The following is a 14,671-nucleotide window of genomic DNA, read 5'->3' as shown; positions in this document are numbered from 1 at the left end:
CCTCAAGATGCTCACATTCATACACATACTACGGCCAATTTAGACAGGAGCAGGGGCGGACTGACCTTTGGAAACTCGGGCACTGCCCAAGAGCCTGGGGTCAGTAGGGGGCACCATGAGATGCCCCTGGTACCTTTTTGCATAGGCTTTTTTGAGTTTGGGCAAGGACACAGAGGCCCCATGATCCCCTATTGCCTGGGGGCCCCATGAGTTGTCAGTCTGCCCCTGGACAGGAGCCAATTAGCCTACCAGCATGCCTTTGGAGGAGTACCCAGAGGAAACCCACGCAGGCACAGGGACAGCATGGAAACTCCAGGCAGGCGTTGTCATGGTTGGGATACGAACCAATGACCCTAGTGCTGCTAGGTGGAAGTGCTAACCACTTTGCCACTGTGCTGCTCACACGCATACGTATTAAAGCTGAAGGGTCAGCAAAACAGCCAGGTAACTAGGGTTTCAGGAAAGTGGTCAGCATGTTGGCAGGTGTAGTTCCTACTCCACCCAGTAGCTGGAGACTTCCCACCTCAGGAATGGAGTGGAGTATTGGGGGAATGATGCTCCTCTTCAGCCTCTGTAGGTGTCGCAAGGGGGAAGCAGCTGTCTGATTGGAAGCGGCCAGTCCCCAGTGGCCTTCTGTGGTCATCTTGGTTTGAGGCAGTGCTAATAAATTGTAGGGTCATCTGTATGTAACACCTATTTCCAAGTAGATAGAGTAGGGAGAGGAACCCAATTGTTGTGGACAGTGATTAGCTATCGGAAAGGTTTCTGTGCGAGGAGGATCAGGCTTCTAGTCTCTAGGTTCTCTAGGTTTTCCACCACAACTTGTTTTAAGCCAGTGCCGCTACCTGTGTCAGCATCCTGCCAGCCAGCCACCACTCCACCAGATGCTGCCGCAGTAACGTAGGGCTAACCTGTTTTATGTCTTACTATGTGGAAGACATATCGCTGTATATCTGTGTTCAAGGACTGCAACCTCCAGTACCATTCGGCTATTCATAATGTCTTCTCACCCCTGTGCATTAAGGAATGAAGCAGCACCCAGCTGGAAATTGGGTCGTGTCTTCATGAGCGTCAATCTTACCAGCTACTGCCAATATTACTGAGCCTGTAGCAACAAGTGTGACTGAGCCTGTTGCTGCACCTGTTACTGAACCTGTTGAAGTGATACCATGACTGTTACTGGAAGTGTTCTTATACCTTCAACCATATAACAGAATCCTTACTAGAGCTAGAGACTGTGTTCTATAAACTTTCCTGTTGCCTTTCAAAATCTGCCAATTTCTAAACACAACTGTGTAACCTTCCCTGGACTCTGTGTGCGATGCTTCTATACTCCTAGCCCCACCCACACACAATGGCAGCCTTCATATTTCCAAATGGCATTGAAGAATCTGAGCTGTTTGTGCAAGACTTTTTTTTAATAAAATCTAGCTACATGTTCAAACTTTGCTTTAAAATAACTCATGCAATATTTCACCCAGGAACATGCAATTCACAAAGAAATGGAAATTAAATACCGCATTAGATAAATTTTGTTATTTTGGGGTATCTAATGTGTGGTTTTGCACTTATTTTAACGCATACTGGAACTCCGGCTGCAGCAAAAATGTAATCATTTATCAGTGTTACTCTTTCCACTGCTAAATGTGACAATTAAACTCAACTGAACAACCATGAAGCATCCCTGCTGTCACCAGGGATTTCCCATTGACAGTAGAAAGTAAACAAAAGAACCAGCTATAAAAAGTAGCAAAACAGCATGTGGACCCCCCTTCCCAATCCATAGCAGGCCCTTCGGGTCTGGTATGGATTTTTGGGGGGGAGGGCAACTCATGCCAAAAATAAAAAAAATTGCATGAGATCCCTCCATCCCAAATCCATTTGAGACCCTTATCTGAGCCAAGGGAAGAGGGGAACGAGCATGCAGCCCCTCAACTCCTGAACCATACCAGGCCACATGCCCCCAACATAGGGAGGTGCTTTGCCAGGGGGTGTACTACTCCAGCCAAAAACCTTGTCCTCATGTTGATGAGGACAAGGGACCCTTCCCCACAACCCTGGCCTGGTGGTTGTGGGGGTGCTGAGAGTGACATATCACAATCTAGAATCCCTCTTTAACAAGGGGGTCCCCAGATCTAGGCCCCCCCATGTGAATGAGTATACACAGTACCCCTACTCATTCACCCAAAATACATTCTCCAGAGCTAAAATTTGTGCTTTATATAAAAAGAAAACCTAAAAATACCTTTAATAATTTATTTGGTTAGTGGTGATGTGACTAATTTCTTAGTTTCTCAGTGTCTGGAGTAATCAGAGGCAATACGCACGCCTTCCAATACCAATGTTCACATATCCAAAAGTAAGTAGAACTTTAGACATTTTATGCACACATCCCTGCCTACTCCATCCCTCCTTTCTGTAGTATTTTCCTAAAAAACCCTATATACACACACCTTATTTTCAGGTCTGATAGCCAGTCCACTGTCACCCTCAACCCTTCTAGCAACATTGCTCACATGTCCCAAAGTTAAAGCAAAACTTCAGGTCAGGCATTTAACCCCCTTAGTATTTTTTTTAAATACCCTCTTTCTTGGAGACTGTTAGCTGATCACAGCCAGCTTCCTCCTTTTCCTCCTGCAGGGCTGGGTGGAAGCCATTCTTTCTGGACTGAGCAGCATGATGTGCACATCCAGGACGCTGTGAATTATAGGAAATGGGCAGAATGATATGAATGTCATTCTGCCTGAAGAGGACGCTGGGGACAACTCTGTAACAAGGAGGGGGTAAACACAAGTTTTGGATTTCTTTTGTTCTTATCACACGAGGGGTGTGGAACTACAAGTTGAAAAAAATGGAACTGGAGCTGCACTTTAAACTCTATTTTAGCTGAATGGACTTTTAGGTGCCTGAAATCTCACATCATAAACATGCATGGCGAAGTAACAAAGCCATGGTTGCATTTTAAGGCAGCGGATGAGCATTTTCACCTTGAAATCTGAAGATCTATCAATAAAATTTTGATTTATGATTTATAATATGTCTGATGTTAATTCTATTAATAATGCAAGAGAAAGAAATGGATCATAAAGATAATATGGTTACAAGATGCACATTCTTCGATATGTGAAATTTTAGCTTTTGAGTCTACATAAGGGTTCATGTACACTGCAGCTGCTAAACTGACGTTCAGGAGCTGTTCAGCATTTTTTTCATCAACCCCTGAACTCTCCCTAATGTTTTCCTGTGTCCATCAGGGGCGGACTGACAAGTCATGGGGCCCCCGAACAATAGGGGATCATGGGACCCCGTTTCCTTGCCCAAACTAAAAAAAGCATATGGAAAAAGGTACCAGGGGCATCTCATGGGGCCCCCTACTGACCCCGGGTCCTCGGGCAGTGCCCGAGTTTCCAAATGGTCAGTCCGCCCCTGGTGTCCATGAACACTTGTAAACGCAGTTAACCATGTTTATAAGCATTTGTGTTTAGAAGCATTTTTTAACTGTTCCATGTCCGAATGCTGTCCAGAGCCTTTTTTTCATCATCAGAGATGCATGCAAAGTGTTTTCCATGTATTCAAATGGACCTAGCACACCAGCACAGTCAGTTCCAGGTTTCACGTGAAGGAAAAAATGATAGAACGTGCTGCATTATGGTCATGATGTGACCCATAGTGAATACATCCAGAAAAGACAGGTAATCTGAACACATACTGGTCTCTTTGTTTCTGCTCTCTTTATTTCTCTCAAAATGTCTGAAATAGTTAATTTTTTTTACTATTTTTCAGTGCATTCTGGGCATTTGGAAGGTCTCCTGAGGTTATCTTTTAAAAATGCTTCTAAATGCAAACGCACATAAACGCAGTATGCAAACTGACGTTTTTTAACCTACATTTTCCATCAGTTTCCATTGTTCAGAAGAGTTTTCCAAACATCACGTGTACATGAGCCCTAAGAAGGAAGTCATTTCGAACAAGAAGCTGCAATTTCCTCCTTGAATTACATGTCACAGAGCTTTGCTCACATGTTACAACAGCCATACAATGTGTTACAGATAAAGATGGTTGGGGGGGGAACATGATGTAGTTGGTCATGTGACACAACAGACTGCCGACTAGGTTTCCATGTAAAGTATACAGTTCCTTTTACAGTGTGCAGTACAGAGAAAAGAACACAGCTCAGCCTTGCTTTTCCAGTTTTATGTGAGGCTGGTCTGTTCAGGATCAGTATGTGCAGACAGAGGGTGGTGGTTTCATCCAGATCATAACAGTGTAATACACACTGAATTCATTGTATTAATTGCTCTACAATACACATTGATATCTAAAAACTTACCAGCCTTATAGTGCTGTACAGTGAGGACAATAAACCTTAGTTATGGAAAAGAGGTAGACTGTTGATAGGAAACAGTCACCGCCCTTAATAGTTATTCAAGTATTCCCTCTAACTGACAGCTCTCTTTGCTAATCAGTGAAGTCAGAATTAATCAAACTTCCGGGTCAATAACCAAAGAAGATTGGTCTCCTAGTGAGGGAGTCCATAAGTCACGAGTCTTTGATAAGCCCAGAAAGAACAGATAAGCCAATGTTTCAGGTCTTACCCATGTTGTTGGAGATGTGATTAAAAACATTTTTTTTTTTAGTGTAACTTCACTTTTGTAGAGAGAAAAATATTCCCCTCTGGGTGATCTATATACATTGCAAGGATTGTAACACAATTTGTTGCAGAGTCCTTACCTTTTGTTATTCTGAAGAAAGAGCTATTTGTTTGTCCATGTGGAAAGTGAATCTAATGAGATTGGGTTCATAATTATCAGTCAGCTGCTGCACCTGCAGGTATCTGAGGAAACTGGCAGGGTCTGCATCCCTTTAGCCGTGATTACCTATTGGGAGTATCTCACCAAAAATGACATTTTTGTTGCAGGGGATGCCTGAAATCTGACTTATCTTAGTGCAGACTTCTGGGAAAATCTGTGTACTAGACACACAAGCAGGAATTTATGTTGTACAGAACACCTCCAGGTAGCCATAATGCATTTTACAGAGAATGGCAGCACTGCAGATTGAAAAGGTGAGGTCATTTTTAGCTACATTTAATTACAATATGACTTGTGTTGCAATTGTATATGCTATTGTCATGGTCCCCCCTGCTCCTCCCCCCCCCCTTCCCCATTAAATGCCCCTGCACCCAAACGTAGACCACATAAGTGGTGTGCTGGGCGCCAGGGAGCTGCCTCCTGCTGCATGCTAACACACCTCTGCCAAGCGCCGAGGAGTCTGCCTCCCCACTGTGCCTGCATGTGGATTCCCCACATGCAGGTCACCTGAATGTCACATACCCATCCCTTGTCTCGGCGGGCACAGGGAGGCCCCACTCCTTGTGCACGGGCGGAGTGAGGGGCGGGGCTTATCACCACGGTAACCCAATGCCAGGGCTTGTGTTGCCTGGCAACCTGGGAGCATCCTGCTCCGGAGATAAATACCGGAGCATGACCCGGGCATAGGCAGTCTCCCCCCTGCTTGCTCCTCACAACCCCCTGCTAGTCTGCTATGAGAGGTCTTCTGCTGTGGCCAGACCAGGGGCGGACTGACAACTCATGGGGCCCCCGGGCAATAGGAAACCATGGAGCCCCTGTGTCCTCGCCCACACTTAAACCACACCCAAAAAAGCCTATGAAAGGTACCAGGGGCATCTCATGGGCCCCCTACTGACTCCGGGCCCTCGGGCAGTGCCCGAGTGTCTAAATGGTCAGTCCGCCCCTGGGCCAGACCCTACAGTCCCCTCTCCATCCCAGACCCCGTGGACCTCTGAGGAGCCTGGATGGCCTGCCACTGCTACCGGTCCCTCCACCGCCCACCAGAGTTCTGCCACCTTGCTGTGTGGTAACCCCTTGCGCTGGGGATTTAACCCTGACTTAACCCTTGCCTGCCAAAGTTCCACCTCCCTGCTGTGTGCCAACCCCTGTGCTGAGGATTTAACCTGGACTTAACCCTTGCCCGCTAGAGTTCTGCCTCCTTGCTGTGTGCCAACCCCTGTGCTGAGGATTTAACCAGGATTTAACCCTTGCCCGCCAGAGTTCTGCCTCCTTGCTGTGTGTCAACCCCTGCACTGAGGATTTAATCTGGACTTAACCCTTGCCCGCCAGAGTTCTGCCTCCCTGCTGTGTGCCAACTCCTGTGCTGAGAATTTAACCCGAACCCAACCCTTGCTCACCAGAGTTCTGTGTGCCAACCCCTGTGCTGAGGATTTAACCTGGACTTAATACTTGCCCACCAGAGTTCTTCCTCCTTGCTGTGTGCCAACCCCTGCACTGAGGATTTAACCTGGACTTAACCCTTGCCCACAAGAGTTCTTCCTACCTGCTGTGTGCCAACCCCTGTGCTGAGGATTTAACCTGGACTTAACCCTTGCCCGCCAGAGTTCTGCCTCCCTACTGTGTGCCAACTCCTGTGCTGAGAATTTAACCCGGACTCAACCCTTGCCCGCCAGAGTTCTGTGTGCCAACCCCTGCGCTGAGGATTTAATCTGGACTTAACCCTTGCCCACCAGAGTTCTGCCTCTCTGCTGTGTGCCAATTCCTGTGCTGAGAATTTAACCCGGACTCAACCCTTGCCCGCCAGAGTTCTGCCTCCCTGATGTGTGCCAACCCATTGCGCTGAGGATTTAACCTGGATGTAACCCTTGTCACCAGAATTCTACCCCCTTGCTGTGTGCCAATTCCTGTGCCGAGGACTTAACCCTTGCGCACCAGAGTCCTACCTCTTTGTTGTGGGTCCAGATGGGGCTACGGACTAACCCCCCTTGTTGACTACCAGAACTCAGTGATCCTTGTTGTGTGCCCCACCCTGTGTTAAGGACTTAACCCTTTTTTCTGCCAGAACCCTGCTATACTCATCGTGTGCCCTCAAAATCACTCAATAACAGCCTTGCATGTCCCACTGCTCTCCGCGTGTGTTCAGTCCCATCTACCACTCCGTCACAGCTATATTATTTTTTTTTTTATTTGCTATTTTTTTCCCCCCACGAAAGTGGAGTTACCCTTTAGATATTTCAATCAAACAATTAAAGCTAAAGTCGAGATAGATACAAAAAATTATTACAGCTTTTTATTTAATAATAGATCCTGATAGTGTATCTCCACTATTGTAGCCAAATTGGGTTACCACCTACTTTGTATTTTTTTTATACATTCCCATTAATATAGCTTATTAAAAAAAATAAATTGCTTAAAATCCCTAAATCTCTTCTTGCTTTGTAATGATTAGGAGAGGGCAATGTTTAATATACTTAACCCTGTCTGTGCTGTGTTCACAGTTCTTCATAAAAATGTAAATATTTTCAATATATTAATTGTTATTCTGGCATTCATATCCCTACCACATGGGATATAAAATCGACAGCTACATTAAGCAGCACCCATTTTCCTTAGCATGGTAATACTATAAAATATCGCAGTGTAAAATAGATTTGAGCACTGTTTGTCCTAAAAGGGTTAAAAATTTAGAAACCACTCTCCTGAATTGTATCTTAATACAGTCTGTGTCGCGACAAAGCAACTGTGACACTCTCCAGAAATACTCAGCCATGATACCTTCTCCTTAGAAACATCTAAAATCTAAAAAAATATATGTACAGTATATACACTGTGTGATGGACTGCCTGGCACCCCACCTGGGTACTTCCGTTGGAGAACTGCTTCCTCGCCACTGGGACATAGGACCAAGGTAATATAGCTGGGCATTGCACCCAAGAACTAGACTACACTAGCTTAGGTGCAAACTGGAACTCTTTATTGAACAGAAATACAGGTCCTTATACACTTCAGAAATAAGGAAAGTTCCCACATGAACAATAAAAACAAATGTTACACATTAGGATAAACATCTCACACTGATTAGATAATGAAGTTAAGTTGACACAAGACTAATCCCATTATCTAGGAATCTCCAAGGGGGACTAGCCAACAGACACCTTAATAAACAGATTGCAGCAAGAGACTTCAGAATCATGTTGTTTTGAGCTGATTATATTAACATCTGCTTAGAGTCTAGGGGGAAGGGGGGAGTTTGAAGCAGTCAATGCTGGTTTGGGCACAGAGATCCTAAATCTGTATCCTGGTCCTCCAATTCTTAGAGTCTGTGTGTTTTGGGGAGACATGGACTTGACTACAAAGTAAAACTACCCCCAGGCACACACCTCCCCAAGATTAGAGCCCCCTGAAATACCATGGCCCATAGTCAATAGGCAAGAGGCTAGCCTGCACTCTCCTCCAAAAGACCCTGTCCCGCTTAGATCTGTCACGCACTGACCAGCCATAGCTTTCTGACCACCTACCTAATACTGAGAAGGTCCCACATTTGTTTTTGTTACCCAAACAGCCCTGACCCATTGAGATTTGGACACCACTAGACCTCAATGTATGTTGTGGAATCTGGCACCAAATCTTCAGTAGCAGGTCCTTTTAAGTCATGTAAGTTGCAAGCTGAGGCCTCCATGGATGGAACTTGTTTTTTAAAGCACGTTGTCAGATACACGATTGGACTGAGATCTGCAGAATTAGAAGGTCAAGTCAACACCACAAACTGTTTCTCAAACCATTCTGGACCATTTTTACAGTGTGGCAGGGTGCGTTATCCTGCCAAAAGAGGTTACTGCTATCAAGCAATACTGTTTCCATGAATGAGGTGTATGTGGTGAGCAATGTAGCACCCTCCTAGTTTAGCTAGGGGGAGCTAGACTCCAATGCTTAGACAGAGGCTGAGCAGCAGCCCAGGAGTAATAGCTAGAGAGGGGTCAAATTGTGTTCATGTCTGAGAGGCTCTGCAGCCCAGCCCCTGTGGAATTTAGCCCTGCTCTAGGGAGGAAGGCCCTAGAGACAGTGGGTGGATCTGAGGAGTGGATGACTGCACGTTTGAGGGATCCTTGTCAATCCTCAACAAGAGATTGGCAAGGGGCTGGACACCCTTAAAAGTGTTGAAGCCTGCTCAGTTGAAGGAGAGTTGGAGGGAGAGTGGAAGACAGAGAGGAAGATGTGAGGCTGAAGGAACGAGGCAGCGAGGAGGCCCAGTGGGATGAGGCCTACCTGCAGGCCTGGAGTTGAAAAGGAGGAAAGCTCAGAGCTTAGTGTCCCCCTGAGAGAGGACCACCTATATAGCAGGGAAGGAGCGGCCGAGCTGATAGGCCTGGTAGCAGTCACCAACCGACAAGCGGTACAGGAGAGGATCTGAGTGAGTACGCCTACACCTCTTGGGTGGATAGGGGCAGGATTAGCCACCTACCAGTGACTGCACAACTCTCAAAGTGACAGGAACCGAATCCCCTATTCAGGGATACCTCCAGATTGTTGGGTGAAGAGGATAAGTTTATCTAGGGTCTGGGGTGGTACACTAAGGAGATGCTGGCTAGCTCTCCAACAGAGGCTGTGCTGCAGAGAAGGCTTGTAAATAGTTGTCCTCAGTTTATCAGTACCCTTTAGCATCCTGTACACCCCTAACCCTATCCCAGTTCAAATCACCTAAATAAAACAACAAAACCAAAGCTCATGGACTGATTTCTGACTCTGGATGCAAGCTTTTGTGAAGGTGTGTGATGTGCCTGGCTGTGCAGGAATATAAGGGGACCCAAATCTTCTAGTGACTCCTAAGGGGATAGTGCTATAGCAACAATGTCTAGGTAGGTGGTACATATCAATTAACATCCACATGAATGGCAGTATCAAAGTTTCCTATCAGAACATTGCCCAAAGCATCACACTGCCTCTGCAACTTCACTTCTTTCCATATGGCATCCTGGTGCCATCTCTTTCCAAGGAAAGTGGGACACACGCACCTGGCCATCCACACAATGTAAAATAAAACGAGATTCATAATACCATGCCACCTTATTCCATTGGTCTCCTATCCAGTTCTGATGTTCATGTGCTCATTCTAGGTACATTTGGCTGTGGACATAGGTCGGCATGGGCACCCTGAGCAGTCTGCAGCTACATAGCCCCATACACAACAAACTGTGATGAACATTTTTTTCTGTTTTCAACACATCAACTTCAGGGGCAACATGTTTTCTTGCTGCCCAATATGTCCTATTAACTTTCAGATACCACTGTAATAAAATATACATTGTTTTTCACTTAGAATTGAGTGGCACTCATAGATCTTGAAAGGTGAACACAAAGTGCTGAAATTGTATTTCCATGTTTCAACGTAGGCACAAGAGAACATATTAGAGCACAGAGGCCATAGAAGGTAAGTATTCCCACTACTGCTGAATGCTGCTCAGGGGGAGATGCAGAGAACACAGAGGGTAAGTACTGTATACCTACTAGTGCTGAATGGTGTCCTCCTTCGAGTGGCACCCAGAGCATATGCCATAGCTGCCATACCGAAGATATGCCACTGCGTGTAATTTCATTTTGATTTGTTTCATGTTATTAGTGGGTGTGCATGTGTTTGAGATATGGAGATACACCATATTGCCAAAAGTATTGGGACACCCCTCCAAATTATTGGATTCATGTGTTCCAATCACCTCCATGGCCAGAGGTGTATAAAATCAAACTCCTAGGCATGCAGACTGCTTCTACATACATTTGTGAAAGAATGGGTCTCTTTCAGGAGCTCAGTGAATTCAAGCGTGGTTGTTTGTAGAAGAAAAGGAACACAAGGTTTCTACCTCCAGGTAACCCTCCAGAGACCCTTTCTCATCAACCTCCTGAATTGCAGAGGCAAAGAAAATATCCGGTGTAGATCCAGGTAAATGAAAGGTTTCCTTTAATGGAACCAGAGTTATGGATTTTTCAGTCCAAAATGCCAGACCAAACTGCAGGAAGTTACAAAATATGCATCTTCAGTATTGAATGATATACCCTGCCAAGCTAAGGGTGATGGTCAATGATACTGTTCAGTTTTTTGACACCTCCAGTATGGTCGCCAACTGAGTTATTTATTTATTTCAGGCAATAAAATATTATTATTATTATACAGGATTTATATAGCGCCAACAGTTTGCGCAGCGCTTTACAATATAAGGGAGACAGTACAATTACAATACATTTCAGTACAGAAGGAATGTGAGGGCCCTGCTCGTGGAGCTTACAATCTAAAAGAGGGGGGAGATGATACAAAAGGTGATAGTTGCAGGGGGATGATCTTGTGGAGGTGATTCAAGTACAGTTCTTAGGTGGAGGTGGGGTAGGCTTCCCTGAAGAAGTGTATTTTCAAAGATCGCCTAAAGGCAGACAGGGTGGGGGCTGATTGGACATGCTGTGGTAGGAAGTTCCAGAGGATGGGAGAGGCTCTGGAGAAGTCCTGGAGGCGAGCATGGGAGGAGGTGATGAGAGAGCTAGAGAAGAAGATATCATGGGAGGAGCGGAGTGGGCAATTTGGTCGATATCTGTGGATGAGGTCGTTGATGTAGCTAGGGGCAGTGTTGTGGATGGCTTTGTACGCTGTGGTTAGTATTTTGAATTTTATACGTTGGGTTATTGGAAGCCAGTGAAGGGATTGGCAGAGAGGGGCAGCAGTTGCTGATCGGTTGATAAGGTGTATGAGTCTAGCAGCAGCATTCATAATAGACTGAAGGGGGGATAGTCTGTGTAACGGTAGACCAGTGAGTGAATGTGCACTGAGAAAGGTAAGAGGAGAACCAGGAGAGAGCAGAGTCACGGAGGCCGATGGAGTGGAGTTTACTGAGGAGAAGCGGGTGGTCGACTGTGTCAAAGGCAGCGAAAAGGTCAAGGAGTATGAGTATGGAGTAATGGCCATTGGTTTTAGCAGTTAGTAGGTCATTAGTGAGTTTTAGTAGGGCAGTTTCTGTGGAATGTTGTGGGTGGAAGCCTGACAGTTGGGGATCAAGAAGGTTGTTGTCGGTGAGGTAGAAGTTCATACGGTTGTGAACAAAGCACTCGAGAAGCTTGGAGGCAAACAGGAGCAGGGAGATGGGTCTTAAGTTATTCAAACAGGTGGGGTCCAGCGAGGGTTTTTTGAGAATGGGGGTAACCAGTGCATGTTTGAGTGGGGGCTGGAGTTGTATTTAAGAAGAGCGGATTTGTAGAGGGTAACGTTTTTCAGGGATTTCGTTTTACGCCATGCTCTCTCAAGAGTGCGGCTGCGTCTCTTGAGACTTCTGGTGTCATCTGTTTGCCAGGGTTGAGGCCTAGTTCTGTGTGTAGAAAGAGGAGCAAGAGCATCCAGGGAGTATGATAGATAGTTGTTGTAGGCAGATGTAGCCAGCTCTGGGCAGGACAGGGGTGCAATTTCATCATAGAGGCGCTCAGTAGCAGAGTGAAGATGGTCAGGACTGAGGTGATGGAGGTTTCTACAGGTGATGGTTTGCTGGATGGAGGCATGGGGGGTAGGAGGCAGGGAGAGTGTGAAGCTGATAAAGTTGTGGTCAGAGAGAGGAAAAGGGGTGTTAGAGAGGTTACAGGGAGTGCATAGGTGGGTGAATACAAGGTCTAGGGTGTTGCCATTTCAGTGGGTGGTGGATTTTGACCATTGTGTTAGGTTAAAAGAGGAAGTTAGGTTGAGTAGTTGAGAGGTGGCAGGTGTGTGAGCATTGACTGGGATGTTAAAGTTGTCGAGGATGATGGCATGCACCTCAGAGGAGAGAAAGTACAGTAGCCATGCTGAAAAGTCATTGAGAAAGCGTGAAACTGGGCCTGGAGGCTGTTAGATGATTGCGATCCTCAGACAAACGGGAGAAAAGACACAAATACAGTGCACTTCGAAAGAGCGGAGGGACAGAGATGGGAGGGCAGGAAGAACCTGGAACGTGCATAGTGCGGAAAGAAGAAGTCCGACTCCGCCCCCTTTTCATCCACTGGGTCTGGGCGAGTGAGTCCAGAGGAGGCCGCCATGGGAGAGTGCAGCTGAGGAGACAGAGTCAGAATCCGGGAGCCAGATTTCAGTAATAGCAAGAAGGTTGAGGGAGAGGAAGAGGTCATTGATAGTAAAACGTTTGTTAGAGGCTGAGCGGGCATTCCAGAGGGCACATAGGAGGGAGGGGTTGGTGCGTGGAAGCAGGGGAATTGAGATGAGAGAGTGAGGGTTGTGGCTGCAGCCAGAGAGAGGAGGCTGCTGCTTCTCAGGGTTGGAGTTTGATGGTGGAGGGCCAGGGTTTGGGTCAATGTCTCCTGAAGTTAGTAGTAGTAGGAGGGTGAGGGAGGTGAGGTGGGAGCGAGATTTATATGAGGGCAAGTGCCGCAGTGCTTTTGAAGCAGTGACATTATGTGGACCAAGAGAGAGCAGGAGATAAGTGCAGTGATATTGAGAGGGCAGGAGTGAGGGTGATGTGTACAGGTTATGTGGTGGGGAGGAGGGGTAAAGAAGAGAGAGTTTGAGAAGAGTGGGTATTATAGCAACAAAGAGGGTTAGCAAGAGCATGCTGGAGAGGCAATAAAATAAGTAAGGAATGCTTCCATTCACGCTGCCATTTATTCATGTTTCTCGTTCCACATTGTGATTGTATTTCTCAGGCGGCTGCCATTGCTTAGATGCACTGTCCTTTCCTTTCTGTAACTATAATACTATGCTTGTTATGGATTTTGACTAGCACTAGGGACTGCAGTACCACCCAGGTTTATAGCCTGCATCTGTCTCTACATCTTCAGTGTCTCTGATTCCATCATTCCAAAATACCTTGTCAGAAGCTGTCTGGTTCTGTTAAGCCACTCCAAACTCATCTATCCTGCCAGCATATGAAACCCTCACACTCTCCTCCTGTGTAGAGCCTGTTTTTCACTGTTGGGTACATGGAGCATTTTGGATCTGGTTAACTGGGCAGCACAGTGGCTAAATGGTTAGCACTTCTGCCTGGCAGTACTTGGGTCGCTGGTTCGAATCCCAGTCACGGCACCACCTGCCTGGAGTTTGCATGTTCTCCCTGTGCCTGCATGGGTTTCCTCTGGGTACTCCGGTTTCCTCCCACACTCCAAAGACATGTTGGTAAGTGAATTGGATTCTGTCTAAATTGGCCCTAGTATGTGTATGCATGAATGTGAGTTAGGGACCTTAGATTGTACACCCCTTGAGGGTTAGGGAGTGATGTGAATGTACAATATATATGTAAAGCACTGCATAAATTGATGGTGCTATATAAGTACCTGAAATAAATAAATAACTCAAAACCTATTTGTCATATTACTGCTATGGTTAACTGTAGTAAATGTTTTTTTTCCTCTGTTTTTATTTACTATCTTGATTCCTACAGCTCTACACATCAAACCAAAGGCAACTCGGCTGCTCAGTCCCTCAAGTAACCAGAAACAGCCATGTTAACATGATAAGTCAATTAATTAGACTGGTATTAAACCCAAAACAAAAAATGTAATTTATTGCATTTTACCAATCATTAGATGAGGCTTTTTCCCTCTGCTTTCACCTGGTGATCTAGTCAGTAACACAGCTCCTGTTTTAGAATGCCTCTTTGGACAGCAGCATTGTTGATCTAGGGGGAGTGTTAGATATACTAGCAGATTTAAATATACTAAGCCAATCTACAGATAACACTTTAAAAGCAGTGACAGCAAAGGTTTTTTTCTTTTTGGGATAAAGGTTTTATATGAATCAGGGGCGGACTGACAACTCATGGGGCCCCCAGGCAATAGGGGATCATGGGGCCCCTGTGTCCTTGCTCAAACTCAAAAAAGCCTATGAAAAAGGTACCAGGGGCATCTTA

At 45.9% G+C, this 14,671-nt stretch overlaps 1 protein-coding gene across 1 annotated transcript in view; it reads right to left on the bottom strand.

Moving 5' to 3' along the window:
* The window catches only part of LOC149469243 (uncharacterized), a 110,243-nt gene extending 105,864 nt beyond the window's left edge, over positions 1-4,379 (bottom strand). Inside the window, exon 1 of the mRNA XM_089669520.1 lies at positions 4,331-4,379. The gene's annotated coding sequence lies outside the window, so the exon portion shown is untranslated. The remainder of the gene's footprint in view (positions 1-4,330) is intronic.
* Positions 4,380-14,671: the final 10,292 nt, after the last annotated feature.

Source organism: Staurois parvus, unplaced genomic scaffold (assembly GCF_062004578.1).
Source record: "Staurois parvus isolate SC_StPar_1 unplaced genomic scaffold, SC_StPar_1.0 ptg000078l, whole genome shotgun sequence".
Classification (NCBI taxonomy): domain Eukaryota; kingdom Metazoa; phylum Chordata; class Amphibia; order Anura; family Ranidae; genus Staurois; species Staurois parvus.
Note: the sequence above shows the minus strand (reverse complement) of the source record. Positions and strands in the feature narration are given on the sequence as shown.